The following is an 18,324-nucleotide window of genomic DNA, read 5'->3' on the forward strand; positions in this document are numbered from 1 at the left end:
TGGGGGTACCACAGGGTTCAATTCTCGGGCCGACTCTCTTCTCTCTATACATCATTGATGTCGCTCTTGCTGCTGGTGATTCTCTGATCCAACTCTACGCAGACGACACCATTCTGTATACTTCTGGCCCTTCTTTGGACACTGTGTTAACTAACCTCCAGCCGAGCTTCAATGCCATACAACTCTCCTTCCATGGCCTCGAACTGCTCTTAAAGACAAGTAAAACTAAATGCATTATCTTCAACCGATCGCTGCCTGCACCTACCCACCTGTCCAACATCACTACTCTGGACGGTTCTGACCTAGAATACGTGGACAACTACAAATACCTAGGTGTCTGGTTAGACTGTAAACTCTTTTACTCTTTGTACACACCACACACACACACACAACACACACACCACACACACCACACACACCACACACAACACACACACACAACACACACACACACACACACACACACACACACACACACACACACACACACACACACACACACACACACACACACACACACACACACACACACACACACACACACACACACACACACACAGCAGCACCTGTGTTCTCTCTGCAGTATGATGGAGGTGTAAACATGCTGTTTATTGACGACCTGAAAATACCTTCAGGATATAAACTACTGTGTACAGTAAGGTGTCGGTTTAGAAGGTTGGACCAGTAACCAAAAGGTCGTTGGTTCGAATCCCCAAAATTACTAGATGAAAAAAAACTGTTGATGTTCCCTTGAGTAAGGCCCTTAATGCTCCTGTAAGTCGCCGTGAATGAGAGCGTCTGCTAGATGACTCAAATATTAAAAAAAATATATACAAAAATAAAGAAAATCTCCGGTACTTTGGCAACTAGTATTTTTTAAACATTCCACTTTGGGTTGGATGTATCAATGTGTCTTAATATGGTCATACATTGGGCAGGATACATTCTCTCTCTGTCTCTCTCTCTCTTCTCTCTCTCTCTCTCTCTCTCTCTCTCTCTCTCTCTCTCTCTCTCTCTCTCTCTCTCTCTCTCTCTCTCTCTCTCTCTCTCTCTCTCTCTCTCTCTGTCTCTCTCTCTCTGTCTCTCTCTCTGTCTTTCTCTCTCTCTCTGTCTTTCTCTGTCTCTCTGTCTCTGTCTTTCTCTCTGTCTCTGTCTCTCTCTGTCTTTCTCTCTGTCTCTCTCTCTGTGTCTTTCTCTCTCTCTGTCTTTCTTTCTCTCTTTCTCTCTGTATCTCTGTCTCTCTCTGTCTTTCTCTCTGTCTCTCTATTTCTGTCTCTCTCTCTGTCTCTGTCTCTCTCTGTCTTTCTCTCTGTCTCTCTCTCTTTCTCTCTCTCTCTGTCTTTCTCTCTCTCACTGTCTCTCTCTCTCTCTCGCTCGCTCTCTCACTCTCTCTCCCTCTCTCTCCCTCTGTCTCGCTCTCTCTCTCTCTGTCTCTCTCTCTCTCTCTCTCTCTCTCTCTCTCCTACTCTCTCTCTCTCTCTCTTTCTTTCTTTTTGCCCCCGTTGATGCGTTGTGCAGACCTACCACCCTGTGGAAAGCCCTGCGGTTGAGGGCGGTGCATTTGCCATACCAGGCGGTGATACAGGCCGACAGGATGCTCTCAATTGTGCACCTGTAAAAGTTAGTGAGGGTTTCCGGTGACGAGACTCATTTTTTCAGCTTCCCGAGGTTGAAGAGGCTGTTGCGCCTTCTTCACAACGCCGTCTGTGTGGCTGGTCTATTTTAGTTTGTCTGTGATGTGTACGCCGAGGAACTTGAAGCTTTCCACCTTCTCCACTGTGGTCCCGTCGATGTGGATAGGGGCGTGCTCCCTCTGCTGTCTCCTGAAGTCCACGATCATCTCCTTCGTTTTGTTGACGTTGAGTGTGAGGTTATTTTCCTGACACTACTACGTCATTGATGGTGATCAGGCAGTCAGCTGAATGATCCACTTCACAATAGAAATTATTATATTTATATGATTCCAACAGGTCAGTGTTTTGGTCTATATCTCAAGGCAACAGGTCAGTGTTTTGGTCTATATCTCAAGGCAACAGGTCAGTGTTTTGGTCTATATCTCAAGGCAACAGGTCAGTGTTTTGGTCTATATCTCAAGGCAACATGTCAGTGTTTTGGTCTATATCTCAAGGCAACAGGTCAGTGTTTTGGTCTATATCTCAAGGCAACAGGTCAGTGTTTTGGTCTATATCTCAAGGCAACAGGTCAGTGTTTTGGTCTATATCTCAAGGCAACAGGTCAGTGTTTTGGTCTATATCTCAAGGTAACAGGTCAGTGTTTTGGTCTATATCTAAAGGCAACAGGTCAGTGTTTTGGTCTATATCTATAGGCAACAGGTCAGTGTTTTGGTCTATATCTCAAGGCAACAGGTCAGTGTTTTGGTCTATATCTAAAGGCAACAGGTCAGTGTTTTGGTCTATATCTCAAGGTAACAGGTCAGTGTTTTGGTCTATATCTAAAGGCAACAGGTCAGTGTTTTGGTCTATATCTCAAGGCAACAGGTCAGTGTTTTGGTCTATATCTCAAGGCAACAGGTCAGTGTTTTGGTCTATATCTCAAGGCAACAGGTCAGTGTTTTGGTCTATATCTAAAGGCAACAGGTCAGTGTTTTGGTCTATATCTCAAGGCAACAGGTCAGTGTTTTGGTCTATATCTCAAGGCAACAGGTCAGTGTTTTGGTCTATATCTCAAGGCAACAGGTCAGTGTTTTGGTCTATATCTCAAGGCAACAGGTCAGTGTTTTGGTCTATATCTAAAGGCAACAGGTCAGTGTTTTGGTCTATATCTCAAGGCAACAGGTCAGTGTTTTGGTCTGTATCTCAAGGCAACAGGTCTGCATTTTGGTCTGTATCTCAAGGCAACAGGTCAGTCTCCTCTCCTCTCCTCTCCTCTCCTCTCCTCTCCTCTCCTCTCCTCTCCTCTCCTCTCCTCTCCTCTCCTCTCCTCTCCTCTCCTCTCCTCTCTCTCCCTGCTTGTGTAATGTAATGTCCCAGGTTTCATACCCCAAGCATTGGCACAGCTGCTGCAGCTCTGTCCTCTTGTATAAGCAAAGAGTAACGAGCAAACCTCAATTTACAGCTTTCTGCGTGCACTCCATTACCCATCTGGCACTCTCAAATCGATAAGCCACTCTACTCTGTGTTGCTCCTCTCTCCAGAGCTTCTGGGAAAGGAGACGGTAGAACTCTTCTCTCTCTCTCCTCTAAATCAGGTAACGGGGACGCCAGGCAGGGGGGAGAGGAGCTGTGGAAGGGGAAGTGAAGCGACTAGCCTGGCATTTTTTTTTGGCTCCCAGAGTTTGTTTTGTTACTCGGTCATAAAATATTAAATGGGACCATAGTTTGTTTGGTTTTGCCGTGAAAGTGTGTCAAAATCTTTCTGATGGCATTGGATGAGCTCAGATATATATATATATATATAAAAAAAATTAAAAAAATTTAATTAGCTTTAGTTGGTATTTTGAAATGCATTTGTATAAGTCATATGCTTGGTAAACAACAGGTAAACAACAGGTGAACAACAGGTGAACAACAGGTAAACAACAGGTGAACAACAGGTGAACAACAGGTAAACAACAGGTAAACAACAGGTAAACAACAGGTAAACAACAGGTAAACAACAGGTAAACAACAGGTAAACAACAGGTAAACAACAGGTAAACAACAGGTAAACAACAGGTAAACAACAGGTAAACAACAGGTAAACAACAGGTAAACAACAGGTGAACAACAGGTAAACAACAGGTAAACAACAGGTAAACAACAGGTAAACAACAGGTGAACAACAGGTGAACAACAGGTGAACAACAGGTGAACAACAGGTGAACAACAGGTAAACAACAGGTAAACAACAGGTAAACAACAGGTAAACAACAGGTAAACAACAGGTGAACAACAGGTAAACAACAGGTAAACAACAGGTAAACAACAGGTAAACAACAGGTGAACAACAGGTAAACAACAGGTAAACAACAGGTAAACAACAGGTAAACAACAGGTAAACAACAGGTGAACAACAGGTGAACAACAGGTGAACAACAGGTAAACAACAGGTGAACAACAGGTGAACAACAGGTAAACAACAGGTGAACAACAGGTAAACAACAGGTGAACAACAGGTAAACAACAGGTAAACAACAGGTAAACAACAGGTAAACAACAGGTGAACAACAGGTAAACAACAGGTAAACAACAGGTGAACAACAGGTGAACAACAGGTGAACAACAGGTAAACAACAGGTAAACAACAGGTAAACAACAGGTAAACAACAGGTAAACAACAGGTGAACAACAGGTGAACAACAGGTAAACAACAGGTAAACAACAGGTAAACAACAGGTGAACAACAGGTGAACAACAGGTAAACAACAGGTAAACAACAGGTGAACAACAGGTGAACAACAGGTGAACAACAGGTGAACAACAGGTAAACAACAGGTAAACAACAGGTAAACAACAGGTAAACAACAGGTAAACAACAGGTGAACAACAGGTGAACAACAGGTGAACAACAGGTAAACAACAGGTAAACAACAGGTAAACAACAGGTAAACAACAGGTGAACAACAGGTGAACAACAGGTAAACAACAGGTAAACAACAGGTGAACAACAGGTGAACAACAGGTGAACAACAGGTGAACAACAGGTAAACAACAGGTAAACAACAGGTAAACAACAGGTGAACAACAGGTGAACAACAGGTGAACAACAGGTGAACAACAGGTGAACAACAGGTGAACAACAGGTAAACAACAGGTGAACAACAGGTGAACAACAGGTGAACAACAGGTGAACAACAGGTGAACAACAGGTAAACAACAGGTAAACAACAGGTGAACAACAGGTGAACAACAGGTAAACAACAGGTGAACAACAGGTGAACAACAGGTGAACAACAGGTGAACAACAGGTGAACAACAGGTGAACAACAGGTGAACAACAGGTGAACAACAGGTGAACAACAGGTGAACAACAGGTGAACAACAGGTGAACAACAGGTGAACAACAGGTGAACAACAGGTGAACAACAGGTGAACAACAGGTGAACAACAGGTGAACAACAGGTGAACAACAGGTAAACAACAGGTGAACAACAGGTGAACAACAGGTGAACAACAGGTGAACAACAGGTGAACAACAGGTAAACAACAGGTAAACAACAGGTGAACAACAGGTGAACAACAGGTGAACAACAGGTGAACAACAGGTGAACAACAGGTGAACAACAGGTGAACAACAGGTAAACAACAGGTGAACAACAGGTGAACAACAGGTGAACAACAGGTGAACAACAGGTGAACAACAGGTGAACAACAGGTGAACAACAGGTAAACAACAGGTGAACAACAGGTGAACAACAGGTGAACAACAGGTGAACAACAGGTGAACAACAGGTGAACAACAGGTAAACAACAGGTAAACAACAGGTAAACAACAGGTGAACAACAGGTAAACAACAGGTAAACAACAGGTAAACAACAGGTAAACAACAGGTGAACAACAGGTGAACAACAGGTAAACAACAGGTAAACAACAGGTAAACAACAGGTAAACAACAGGTAAACAACAGGTGAACAACAGGTGAACAACAGGTGAACAACAGGTGAACAACAGGTAAACAACAGGTGAACAACAGGTGAACAACAGGTGAACAACAGGTGAACAACAGGTGAACAACAGGTGAACAACAGGTGAACAACAGGTGAACAACAGGTGAACAACAGGTGAACAACAGGTAAACAACAGGTGAACAACAGGTAAACAACAGGTAAACAACAGGTGAACAACAGGTGAACAACAGGTGAACAACAGGTGAACAACAGGTGAACAACAGGTAAACAACAGGTAAACAACAGGTAAACAACAGGTGAAATGCTAACAGGCTCTTCCCAACAATTCAGAGAGAAACATAGATGTAATAGAAACATAAAAACACAACGAGTAGCAATCACATGGTTTTATACACCAGTACCAGTACTGAGTCTATGTTCAGGGTACCAGTACTGAGTCTATGTTCAGGGTACCAGTACTGAGTCTATGTTCAGGGTACCAGTACTGAGTCTATGTTCAGGGTACCAGTACTGAGTCTATATTCAGGGTACCAGTACTGAGTCTATGTTCAGGGTACCAGTACTGAGTCTATGTTTAGGGTACCAGTACTGAGTCTATGTTCAGGGTACCAGTACTGAGTCTATGTTCAGGGTACCAGTACTGAGTCTATGTTCAGGGTACCAGTACTGAGTCTATGTTCAGGGTACCAGTACTGAGTCTATGTTCAGGGTACCAGTACTGAGTCTATGTTCAGGGTACCAGTACTGAGTCTATGTTCAGGGTACCAGTACTGAGTCTATGTTCAGGGTACCAGTACTGAGTCTATGTTCAGGGGGTACCAGTACTGAGTCTATGTTCAGGGTACCAGTACTGAGTCTATGTTCAGGGTACCAGTACTGAGTCTATGTTCAGGGTACCAGTACTGAGTCTATGTTCAGGGTACCAGTACTGAGTCTATGTTCAGGGTACCAGTACTGAGTCTATGTTCAGGGTACCAGTACTGAGTCTATGTTCAGGGTACCAGTACTGAGTCTATGTTCAGGGTACCAGTACTGAGTCTATGTTCAGGGTACCAGTACTGAGTCTATGTTCAGGGTACCAGTACTGAGTCTATATTCAGGGTACCAGTACTGAGTCTATATTCAGGGTACCAGTACTGAGTCTATGTTCAGGGTACCAGTACTGAGTCTATGTTCAGGGTACCAGTACTGAGTCTATGTTCAGGGTACCAGTACTGAGTCTATGTTCAGGGTACCAGTACTGAGTCTATGTTCAGAGTACCAGTACTGAGTCTATGTTCAGAGTACCAGTACTGAGTCTATGTTCAGAGTACCAGTACTGAGTCTATGTTCAGGGTACCAGTACTGAGTCTATGTTCAGGGTACCAGTACTGAGTCTCTGTTCAGGGTACCAGTACTGAGTCTATGTTCAGGGTACCAGTACTGAGTCTATGTTCAGGGTACCAGTACTGAGTCTATATTCAGGGTACCAGTACTGAGTCTATATTCAGGGGGTACCAGTACTGAGTCTATGTTCAGGGTACCAGTACTGAGTCTATGTTCAGGGTACCAGTACTGAGTCTATGTTCAGGGTACCAGTACTGAGTCTATGTTCAGGGTACCAGTACTGAGTCTATGTTCAGGGGGTACCAGTACTGAGTCTATGTTCAGGGTACCAGTACTGAGTCTATGTTCAGGGTACCAGTACTGAGTCTATGTTCAGGGTACCAGTACTGAGACTATATTCAGGGTACCAGTACTGAGTCTATGTTCAGGGTACCAGTACTGAGTCTATGTTCAGGGTACCAGTACTGAGTCTATATTCAGGGTACCAGTACTGAGTCTATATTCAGGGTACCAGTACTGAGTCCATGTTCAGGGTACCAGTACTGAGTCTATGTTCAGGGTACCAGTACTGAGTCTATGTTCAGGGTACCAGTACTGAGTCTATATTCAGGGTACCAGTACTGAGTCTATGTTCAGGGTACCAGTACTGAGTCTATGTTCAGGGTACCAGTACTGAGTCTATGTTCAGGGTACCAGTACTGAGTCTATATTCAGGGTACCAGTACTGAGTCTATATTCAGGGTACCAGTAGTGAGTCTATGTTCAGGGGGTACCAGTACTGAGTCCATGTTCAGGGGGTACCAGTACTGAGTTTATGTTCAGGGTACCAGTACTGAGTTTATGTTCAGGGTACCAGTACTGAGTTTATGTTCAGGGTACCAGTACTGAGTTTATGTTCAGGGTACCAGTACTGAGTCTATGTTCAGGGTACCAGTACTGAGTCTATATTCAGGGTACCAGTACTGAGTCTATGTTCAGGGTACCAGTACTGAGTCTATGTTCAGGGTACCAGTACTGAGTCTATGTTCAGGGTACCAGTACTGAGTCTATATTCAGGGTACCAGTACTGAGTCTATGTTCAGGGTACCAGTACTGAGTCCATGTTCAGGGGGTACCAGTACTGAGTTTATGTTCAGGGTACCAGTACTGAGTTTATGTTCAGGGTACCAGTACTGAGTTTATGTTCAGGGTACCAGTACTGAGTCTATGTGCAGGGTACCAGTACTGAGTCTATGTTCAGGGGGTACCAGTACTGAGTCCATGTTCAGGGGGTACCAGTACTGAGTTTATGTTCAGGGTACCAGTACTGAGTCTATGTTCAGGGTACCAGTACTGAGTCTATGTTCAGGGTACCAGTACTGAGTCTATATTCAGGGTACCAGTACTGAGTCTATGTGCAGGGTACCAGTACTGAGTCTATGTTCAGGGGGTACCAGTACTGAGTCTATGTTCAGGGTACCAGTACTGAGTCCATGTTCAGGGTACCAGTACTGAGTCTATGGTCAGGGTACCAGTACTGAGTCTATGTTCAGGGTACCAGTACTGAGTCTATGTTCAGGGTACCAGTACTGAGTCTATGTTCAGGGTACCAGTACTGAGTCTATGTTCAGGGTACCAGTACTGAGTCTATGTTCAGGGTACCAGTACTGAGTCTATGTTCAGGGTACCAGTACTGAGTCTATGTTCAGGGTACCAGTACTGAGTCTATGTTCAGGGTACCAGTACTGAGTCTATGTTCAGGGTACCAGTACTGAGTCTATGTTCAGGGTACCAGTACTGAGTCCATGTTCAGGGGGTACCAGTACTGAGTTTATGTTCAGGGTACCAGTACTGAGTTTATGTTCAGGGTACCAGTACTGAGTCTATGTGCAGGGTACCAGTACTGAGTCTATGTTCAGGGGGTACCAGTACTGAGTCCATGTTCAGGGGGTACCAGTACTGAGTTTATGTTCAGGGTACCAGTACTGAGTCTATGTTCAGGGTACCAGTACTGAGTCTATGTTCAGGGTACCAGTACTGAGTCTATGTTCAGGGTACCAGTACTGAGTCCATGTTCAGGGTACCAGTACTGAGTCCATGTTCAGGGGGTACCAGTACTGAGTTTATGTTCAGGGTACCAGTACTGAGTTTATGTTCAGGGTACCAGTACTGAGTCTATGTGCAGGGTACCAGTACTGAGTCTATGTTCAGGGGGTACCAGTACTGAGTCCATGTTCAGGGGGTACCAGTACTGAGTTTATGTTCAGGGTACCAGTACTGAGTCTATGTTCAGGGTACCAGTACTGAGTCTATGTTCAGGGTACCAGTACTGAGTCCATGTTCAGGGGGTACCAGTACTGAGTTTATGTTCAGGGTACCAGTACTGAGTTTATGTTCAGGGTACCAGTACTGAGTCTATGTTCAGGGTACCAGTACTGAGTCTATGTTCAGGGTACCAGTACTGAGTCTATATTCAGGGTACCAGTACTGAGTCTATGTTCAGGGTACCAGTACTGAGTCTATGTTCAGGGTACCAGTACTGAGTCTATGTTCAGGGTACCAGTACTGAGTCTATGTTCAGGGTACCAGTACTGAGTCTATATTCAGGGTACCAGTACTGAGTCTATGTGCAGGGTACCAGTACTGAGTCTATGTTCAGGGGGTACCAGTACTGAGTCTATGTTCAGGGTACCAGTACTGAGTCCATGTTCAGGGTACCAGTACTGAGTCTATGGTCAGGGTACCAGTACTGAGTCTATGTTCAGGGTACCAGTACTGAGTCTATGTTCAGGGTACCAGTACTGAGTCTATGTTCAGGGTACCAGTACTGAGTCTATGTTCAGGGTACCAGTACTGAGTCTATGTTCAGGGTACCAGTACTGAGTCTATGTTCAGGGTACCAGTACTGAGTCTATGTTCAGGGTACCAGTACTGAGTCTATGTTCAGGGTACCAGTACTGAGTCTATGTTCAGGGTACCAGTACTGAGTCTATGTTCAGGGTACCAGTACTGAGTCTATATTCAGGGTACCAGTACTGAGTCTATATTCAGGGTACCAGTACTGAGTCTATGTTCAGGGTACCAGTACTGAGTCTATGTTCAGGGTACCAGTACTGAGTCTATATTCAGGGTACCAGTACTGAGTCTATGTTCAGGGTACCAGTACTGAGTCTATGTTCAGGGTACCAGTACTGAGTCTATGTTCAGGGTACCAGTACTGAGTCTATGTTCAGGGTACCAGTACTGAGTCTATATTCAGGGTACCAGTACTGAGTCTATATTCAGGGTACCAGTACTGAGTCTATGTTCAGGGTACCAGTACTGAGTCTATGTTCAGGGTACCAGTACTGAGTCTATGTTCAGGGTACCAGTACTGAGTCTATGTTCAGGGTACCAGTACTGAGTCTCTGTGCAGCGTACCAGTACTGAGTCCATGTTCAGGGTACCAGTACTGAGTCTATGTTCAGGGTACCAGTACTGAGTCTATGTTCAGGGTACCAGTACTGAGTCTATGTTCAGGGTACCAGTACTGAGTCTCTGTGCAGCGTACCAGTACATAGACTCAGTACTGGTGTAATTGGTAAAGATCATGCAGCCCATCTCTCCCAAATCAATCGGGAGAGATGTCGTTTTTTGGTTTGACACACATTTACCAAGTTTGTGTTGCTTTGCTGTCTGTGTGGCAGAGTGAGTTACCTCACTGGTAATATTGAGTCAAGATACCTGACATGGTTACACTGCTGTTACACTGCTGTTACACGGCTGTTACACTGCTGTTACACGGCTGTTATACTGCTGTTACACGGCTGTTACACTGCTGTTACACTGCTGTTACACGGCTGTTACACGGCTGTTACACTGCTGTTACACGGCTGTTACACTGCTGTTACACGGCTGTTACACTGCTGTTACACTGCTGTTACACGGCTGCTACACTGCTGTTACACTGCTGTTACACGGCTGTTACACTGCTGTTACACTGCTGTTACACGGCTGTTACACTGCTGTTACACGGCTGTTACACTGCTGTTACACTGCTGTTACACGGCTGCTACACTGCTGTTACACTGCTGTTACACGGCTGCTACACTGCTGTTACACGGCTGTTACACTGCTGTTACACTGCTGTTACACGGCTGTTACACTGCTGTTACACTGCTGTTACACGGCTGTTACTCTGCTGTTACACTGCTGTTACACGGCTGTTATACTGCTGTTACACTGCTGTTACTCTGCTGTTACACTGCTGTTACACTGCTGTTACACGGCTGTTACACTGCTGTTACACTACTGTTATACTGCTGTTACACTGCTGTTACACTGCTGTTACTCTGCTGTTACACTGATGTTACACTGCTGTTACACGGCTGTTACACGGCTGTTACACTGCTGTTACACTGCTGTTACACGGCTGTTACACGGATGTTACACTGCTGTTACACGGCTGTTACACTGCTGTTACACTGCTGTTACACTGCTGTTACACGGCTGTTACACGGATGTTACACTGCTGTTACACGGCTGTTACACTGCTGTTACACTGCTGTTACACTGCTGTTACACTGCTGTTACTCTGCTGTTACACTGATGTTACACTGCTGTTACACTGCTGTTACACTGCTGTTACACGGCTGTTACACTGCTGTTACACGGCTGTTACACGGATGTTACACTGCTGTTACACTGCTGTTACACTGCTGTTACTCTGCTGTTACACTGATGTTACACTGCTGTTACACGGCTGTTACACTGCTGTTACACTGCTGTTACTCTGCTGTTACTCTGCTGTTACTCTGCTGTTACACTGATGTTACACTGCTGTTACACTGATGTTACACTGCTGTTACACGGATGTTACACTGCTGTTACACTGCTGTTACTCTGCTGTTACTCTTCTGTTACACGGCTGTTACACAGCTGTTACTCTGCTGTTACACGGCTGTTACACAGCTGTTACTCTGCTGTTACACTGCTGTTACACTGCTGTTACTCTGCTGTTACACGGCTGTTACACTGCTGTTACACGGCTGTTACACTGCTGTTACACTACTGTTATACTGCTGTTATACTGCTGTTACTCTGCTGTTACACAGCTGTTACTCTGATGTTACACGGCTGTTACACTGCTGTTACTCTGCTGTTACACAGCTGTTACTCTGCTGTTACACGGCTGTTACACTGCTGTTACTCTGCTGTTACACTGCTGTTACTCTGCTGTTACACTGCTGTTATACTGCTGTTACACTGCTGTTATACTGCTGTTACACTGCTGTTACACTGCTGTTATACTGCTGTTACACTGCTGTTATACTGCTGTTACACTGCTGTTACTCTGCTGTTACTCTGCTGTTACACTGCTGTTATACTGCTGTTACACTGCTGTTACACTGCTGTTACACGGCTGTTACTCTTCTGTTACACTGCTGTTACACTGCTGTTACACTGCTATTACACGGCTGTTACTCTTCTGTTACACTGCTGTTACACTGCTGTTACACTGCTGTTACTCTTCTGTTACACTGCTGTTACACTGCTGTTACACTGCTGTTACACTGCTGTTACTCTGCTGTTACACTGCTGTTACACTGCTGTTACACGGCTGTTACTCTTCTGTTACACTGCTGTTACACTGCTGTTACACTGCTGTTACACTGCTGTTACTCTTCTGTTACACTGCTGTTACACTGCTGTTACAAGATTTGTGACCTGTTGCTACAAGAAAAGGGCAACCAGTGAAGAACAAACACCATTGTAAATACAACCCATATTTATGTTTATTTATTTTCCCTTTTGTACTTTAATAGACATAATATGACATTTGTAATGTCATTATTCTTATGGAACTTCTGTGAGTGTAACGTTTACTGTTTGCTATTTGTATTGTTTATTCCACTTTTGTTTATTATCTACCTGACTTGCTTTGGCAATGTTAACATATATTTCCCATGTCAATCAAGCCCACAGGGGTTGGGGGGGGGAGACACAGAGAGAGAGAGAGAGTCCCCTAAGCAAGCTGGTCCTGGGGCTCTTTTCACAAACACAAACACACCCCACAGAGCCCCAGGACAGAAACATATATTTCCCTCAGATTACACAGATCCACAAAGAATTTGAAAAAACAAATCCAATTTTGATAAACTCCCATTTCTACTGGGTGAAATACCACAGTGTTGCATCACAGCAGCAAGATGTGTGACCTGTTGCCACAAGAAAAGGGCAACCAGTGAAGAACAAACACCATTGTAAATAGAACCCATATTTATGTTTATTTATTTTCCCTTTTGTACTTTAACTATTTGCACATCGTTACATAGAGGAAGAGTGAGACCTCTTATTACCGTGGGTGACCGACCCACCGACATCGCTGTGCCTTTTTCCAGTCATCAATCACCTAAAAGACCATCTCTAGAGATGCAGTGGATCTCTCTGTCTCTCATCTCCCACAATGCATTAGGAAAATATTCAGATCCCTCCACTTTTTCCCCCACATTTTTTTACGTTCCAGACATATTTGTTCCCCCCTCATCGGCAGGGTAGCCTAGTGGTTAGAGCGTTGGACTAGTAACCGGAAGGTTGCAGGTTCGAATCCCCGAGCTGACATGGTACAAATCTGTCGTTCTGCCCCTGAACAAGGCAGTTAACCCACTGTTCCCCGGTAGGCCGTCATTGAAAATAAGAATTTGTTCTTAACTGACTTGCCTGGTTAAATAAAGGTTAAATTAAATTAAAAAATCCATCTACACACAATAACCCATCCTGACCAAGCAAAGGCGTGTCTTAAACACTTTAATGCTTTAATTCATTCTAATTTTAACAATGTATTCAAAATAAAACACTGAAATATCACATTTACATTATTATTTAATGTATATAATTTATTTAATATTATTTAATTATTTAATTTATTTAATTTAATAACCAATTGGTTATTATTATTACAGTATTCACATTTACGTAAGTATTTTATTATTATTTATTATTTTTACTCAGTACTTTGTTAATGCACCTGCGATTACAGCCTCGAGTCTTCTTGGGTATGACGCTACAAACTTGGCACACCTCTATTTGTGGAGTTTCTCCCATTCTTCTCTGCAGATCCTTTCAAGCTCTGTCAGGTTGGATGGGGAGCGTCGCTTCACAGCAATTTTCAGATCTCTCCAGAGATTTTTGATCGGGTTCAAGTCCGGGCTCTGGCTGGGCCACTCAAGGACATTCAGAGACTTGTCCCGAAACCACTCCTGCGTTGTCTTGGCTGTGTGCTTAGGGTCGTTATCCTGTTGGAAGGTGAACCTTCACCCCAGTCTGAGGTCCTGAGTGCTCTGGAGCAGGTTTTCATCAAGGATCTCTCTGTACTTTGCTCCGTTCATCTTTCCCTCAATCCTGACTAGTCTCCCAGTACCTGCCTCTGAAAAACATCCTCACAGCATGATGCTGTCACCACCATGCTTCACCGTAGGGATGGTGCCAGGTGTCCTCCAGATGTGACGCTTGGCATTCAGGCCAAAGAGTTCAATCTTGGTTTCATCAGACCAGAGAATCTTGTTTCTCCTGGTCTGAGAGTCTTTAGGTGCCTTTTGGCAAACTCTAAACGGGCTGTCGTGTGCCTTTTACTGAGGAGTGGCTTCCATCTGGACACTCTACCATAAAGGCCTGATTGGTGCAGTACAGCAGAGATGGTTGTCCTTCTGGAAGGTTCTCCCATCTCCACATGAGGATGTATATTTATTTTAATCCATTTTAGAATACGGCTGTAACGTAGCAACGTGGAAATGTGGGTTTGAAAACTTTCTGAAGTCTCTCTTTGTTACCTTGTTAAGAGTCAACTGGTCTTAAGGCTGTATAATGTCAATTGTATAAAATTATATAAAATCATTACATGTTTTATCCAGGGCTTGAACTGTATCTCTAATAGCTGTGATAAGTGTTCTCAGTTTGCCCTCTGACCTCTGACCTCTCTGCTAATGCTGGGATTTAATTTACGACAGCAACCTAGTGAAGCTGAAAATGGAGTTAGGCTTTTGTCTTCATTGAAGGAGCTGGCGTTACGCAAACAAAGTATGAAAGGAGGGATGTAGGGAAGGAGGGACGGAGGGATGTAGGGAAGGAGGGATGTAGGGAAGGAGGGACGGAGGGATGTAGGGAAGGAGGGATGTAGGGAAGGAGGGAAGGAGGGATGTAGGTAAGGAGGGATGTAGGGAAGGAGGGATGTAGGGAAGGAGGGATGTAGGGAAGGAGGGACGGAGGGATGTAGGGAAGGAGGGATGTAGGGAAGGAGGGAAGGAGGGATGTAGGTAAGGAGGGATGTAGGGAAGGAGGGATGTAGGGAAGGAGGGATGTAGGGAAGGAGGGACGGAGGGATGTAGGGATGTAGGGAAGGAGGGATGTAGGGAAGGAGGGATGTAGGGATGTAGGGAAGGAGGGATGTAGGGAAGGAGGGATGTAGGGAAGGAGGGATGTAGGGAAGGAGGGAAGGATGGATGTAGTGAAGGAGGGATGTAGGGAAGGAGGGATGGAGGGAAGGAGGGATGTAGGGAAGGAGGGATGTAGGGAAGGAGGGAAGGAGGGATGTAGGGAAGGAGGGATGTAGGGAAGGAGGGATGTAGGGAAGGAGGGAAGGAGGGATGTAGGGATGGAGGGATGTAGGGAAGAAGGGATGTAGGGAAGAAGGGAAGGAGGGATGTAGGGAAGGTGGGATGTAGGGAAGGAGGGATGTAGGGAAGGAGGGATGTAGGGAAGAAGGGAAGGAGGGAAGGAGGGATGTAGGGAAGGAGGCTGGAGGGAAGGAGGGATGTAGGGAAGGAGGGATGTAGGGAAGGAGGGATGGCGGGAAGGAGGGATGTAGGGAAGGAGGGATGTAGGGAAGGAGGGAAGGATGGATGTAGTGAAGGAGGGATGTAGGGAAGGAGGGATGGAGGGAAGGAGGGATGTAGGGAAGGAGGGATGTACGGAAGGAGGTAGGGAAGGAGGCATGTAGGAAGGAGGGATGTAGGGGGATGGAGGGATGGAGGCATGTAGGGAAGGAGGGAAAGGAGGGATGTAGGGAAGGAGGATGGAGGGATGTAGGGAAGGAGGGATGGAGGGATGGAGGGAAGGAGGGATGTAGGGAAGGAGGGATGGCAAGGAGGGAAGGAGGGATGTAGGAAAGGAGGCTGGAGGGAAGGAGGGATGTAGGGAAGGAGGGATGTAGGGAAGGAGGGATGTAGGGAAGGAGGGATGGCGGGAAGGAGGGATGTAGGGAAGGAGGGAAGGAGGGATGTAGGGAAGGAGGGATGTAGGGATGTAGGGAAGGAGGGATGTAGGGATGTAGGGAAGGAGGCATGTAGGGATGTAGGGAAGGAGGCATGTAGGGATGTAGGGAAGGAGGCATGTAGGGAAGGAGGGATGTAGGGATGTAGGGAAGGAGGGAAGAAGGGAAGGAGGGATGTAGGGAAGGAGGGATGTAGGGAAGGAGGGATGTAGGGAAGGAGGGATGTAGGGAAGGAGGGATGTAGGGAAGAAGGGATGTAGTAGGGAAGAAGGGAAGGAGGGATGTAGGGAAGGAGGCATGTAGGGATGTAGGGAAGGAGGGAAGGAGGGAAGAAGGGAAGGAGGGAAGGAGGGAAGAAGGGAAGGAGGGATGTAGGGAAGGAGGGAAGGAGAGATGTAGGGAAGGAGGGATGTAGGGAAGGAGGGAAGGAGAGATGTAGGGAAGGAGGGATGTAGGGAAGGGGGATGTAGAGATGTAAGGAAGGAGGGATGTAGGGAAGGAGACATGGAGGGAAGGAGAGATGTAGGGAAGGAGGGATGGAGGGAACGAGGGATGGAGGGAAGGAGGGTACGGAGGGAAGGTCGGGATGGAGGGAAGGAGGGTTTTGAGGGATGTAGGGAAGGAGGGATGTAGGGACACTAGTTCAGTTGGTAGAGCACGGTTCAGTTGGTAGAGCATGGTTCAGTTGGTAGAGTACTGTTCAGTTGGTAGATGGTCAGTTGGTAGAGCACGGTTCAGTTGGTGGAGCACGGTTCAGTTGGTAGAGTACGGTTCAGTTGGTAGAGCACAGTTCAGTTGGTAGAGCACGGTTCAGTTGGTGGAGCATTGTTCAGTTGGTAGAGCATAGAGCACGGTTCAGTTGGTAGAGCACGGGTTCAGTTGGTAGAGCATAGAGCACAGTTCAGTTGGTAGAGCACGGTTCAGTTGGTAGAGCATAGTTCAGTTGGTGGAGCATTGTTCAGTTGGTAGAGCACGGTTCAGTTGGTAGAGCATGGTTCAGTTGGTAGAGCATGGTTCAGTTGGTAGAGCATTGTTCAGTTGGTGGAGCACGGTTTAGTTGGTAAAGCACGGTTCAGTTGGTAGAGCACGGTTCAGTTGGTAGAGCACGGTTTAGTTGGTAGAGCACGGTTCAGTTGGTAGAGCACGGTTCAGTTGGTAGAGCACGGTTCAGTTGGTAGAGCACGGTTCAGTTGGTACGGTTCAGTTGGTAGAGCACGGTCCAGTTGGTAGACTATGGTTCAGTTGGTAGAGCACGGTTCAGTTGGTAGAGCACGGTTCAGTTGGTAGAGCACGGTTCAGTTGGTAGAGCACGGTTCAGTTGGTAGAGCACGGTTCAGTTGGTAGAGCACGGTTCAGTTGGTAGAGCACGGTTCAGTTGGTAGAGCACGTTTCAGTTGGTAGAGCACGGTTCAGTTGGTAGGGTTCAGTTGGTAGAGCATTGTTCAGTTGGTGGAGAACGGTGTAGTTGGTAAAGCACGGTTCAGTTGGTAGAGCACGGTTCAGTTGGTAGAGCACGGTTCAGTTGGTAGAGCACGGTTCAGTTGGTAGAGCACGGTTCAGTTGGTACGGTTCAGTTGGTAGAGCACGGTTCAGTTGGTAGAGCACGGTTCAGTTGGTAGAGCACGGTTCAGTTGGTACGGTTCAGTTGGTAGAGCACGGTCCAGTTGGTAGAGTACGGTTCAGTTGGTAGAGCACGGTTCAGTTGGTAGAGCACGGTTCAGTTGGTAGAGCACGGTTCAGTTGGTAGAGCACGGTTCAGTTGGTAGAGCACGGTTCAGTTGGTAGAGCACGGTTCAGTTGGTAGAGCACGGTCCAGTTGGTAGAGTACGGTTCAGTTGGTAGAGCACGGTTCAGTTGGTAGAGCACGGTTCAGTTGGTAGAGCACGGTTCAGTTGGTAGAGCATAGAGCACGGTTCAGTTGGTAGAGCACGGTTCAGTTGGTAGAGCACGGTTCAGTTGGTAGAGCATAGTTCAGTTGGTGGAGCATTGTTCAGTTGGTGGAGCACGGTTTAGTTGGTAAAGCACGGTTCAGTTGGTAGAGCACGGTTTAGTTGGTAGAGCACGGTTCAGTTGGTAGAGCACGGTTCAGTTGGTAGAGCACGGTTCAGTTGGTAGAGCATGGTTCAGTTGGTAGAGCATGGTTCAGTTGGTAGAGCATTGTTCAGTTGGTGGAGCACGGTTTAGTTGGTAAAGCACGGTTCAGTTG

At 45.9% G+C, this 18,324-nt stretch overlaps 1 protein-coding gene and 2 long non-coding RNA genes across 3 annotated transcripts in view; all 3 read left to right on the plus strand.

Moving 5' to 3' along the window:
• LOC118381706 (lipoma-preferred partner homolog) overlaps positions 1–18,324 on the plus strand; it is a 221,000-nt gene that overhangs the window by 17,956 nt on the left and 184,720 nt on the right. The window lies entirely within an intron of this gene.
• On the plus strand, positions 1,445–5,971 carry LOC127910741 (uncharacterized). The gene is made up of 5 exons (XR_008076084.1): positions 1,445–2,069; positions 2,433–3,574; positions 4,026–4,080; positions 5,280–5,433; positions 5,676–5,971. It is a non-coding gene; the product is annotated as an uncharacterized LOC127910741 (long non-coding RNA).
• On the plus strand, positions 4,309–4,822 carry LOC127910749 (uncharacterized). Its single transcript, XR_008076096.1, has 3 exons — positions 4,309–4,377; positions 4,609–4,674; positions 4,708–4,822. It is a non-coding gene; the product is annotated as an uncharacterized LOC127910749 (long non-coding RNA).

This window comes from Oncorhynchus keta, chromosome 22 (assembly GCF_023373465.1).
Source record: "Oncorhynchus keta strain PuntledgeMale-10-30-2019 chromosome 22, Oket_V2, whole genome shotgun sequence".
NCBI lineage: Eukaryota > Metazoa > Chordata > Actinopteri > Salmoniformes > Salmonidae > Oncorhynchus > Oncorhynchus keta.